We start from the raw sequence: 1,085 nt of genomic DNA on the forward strand, positions 1-1,085 counted from the left end.
AGAAGAAGAAGAAGAAGAAGAAGAAGAAGAAGAAGAAGAAGAAGAAGTCTAAAAAAAAAAAAGTAGAAGTCTAATTTAGGAGGCCTCTGTGACTTTGAGGACAGCCTGACTATAGAGCAAGGTAGTAACTCATAATCAAACAACAAGGCAAATAAATTCTGGTATCTTATCCTCAGTAGGAAATAAGTAAGAACAACAAAAACCAAATGAACAAAGAGTGTACTAGAAACAGATTTGACTTCAGAATTATGTACGGGGAGGGGACATTTTCAGAACACAGATAAACATAAGACTCTGAAATTACATTCAGTGTAATTAAGAAAAAAGTAATGTCATCATTGTATGCCATTTTCAGTACAGAGTGGCTTTTTCTAAAGAAAACAGATCATGAAAAAGAAAAAAATAACCCTAAATTTAAAGCTAAATCAGAAGAGAAAGTTCAGGAAAATAAAATTTGAAATATATTTCATAAGCAGCAAACAATCATATGAAAAACTAAACAATAAAGGGAAATACAACATGTATTTTTGGTCAGCTCTAAGTATAAGTGGGATAAACAAAAAGTTTTAACAGGATATAGATAAAATAGAAGATGAAGTAGGTTCAATTCAATAAAATTCAAGAAAATAGCTTCCAAAAGTATACAATATAGGAACTTGAAAGTATAAGCATCAAAGATGAAATGAAAACTTGGAAAATAAATTACATTCAAACATCTTATCAATTCTTAGGAAGGACAAATGCACTAGGGAAATCTCCAAAAATGTTCAAATATAGTAGTACAACACCAGGAAGGTGTAACAGTCTAGGAATGTGTCAAGAATATATACTTAAAATTAGGACAATATCTTTTGAAATATAAACTATATACTAGGAAATTCTCAAGAACCTATAAAATAATGTATATTAAAAAGTCTCAAAATCAGTTTCAAGATATTTAAAATCAAAATTAACAATAAAACACTAAAATGCACTATTAAATCAAATAATAATAAGGTACCAGAAAGCTATACAGTCTAGACAAAGAAGAAAATAAAATTGTTGTGTCTTATGACACTGAAAACTGGTAGAAATGTTCTGTAGGC

This window comes from Grammomys surdaster, unplaced genomic scaffold, assembly GCF_004785775.1.
Source record: "Grammomys surdaster isolate TR1022 unplaced genomic scaffold, NIH_TR_1.0 67, whole genome shotgun sequence".
NCBI lineage: Eukaryota > Metazoa > Chordata > Mammalia > Rodentia > Muridae > Grammomys > Grammomys surdaster.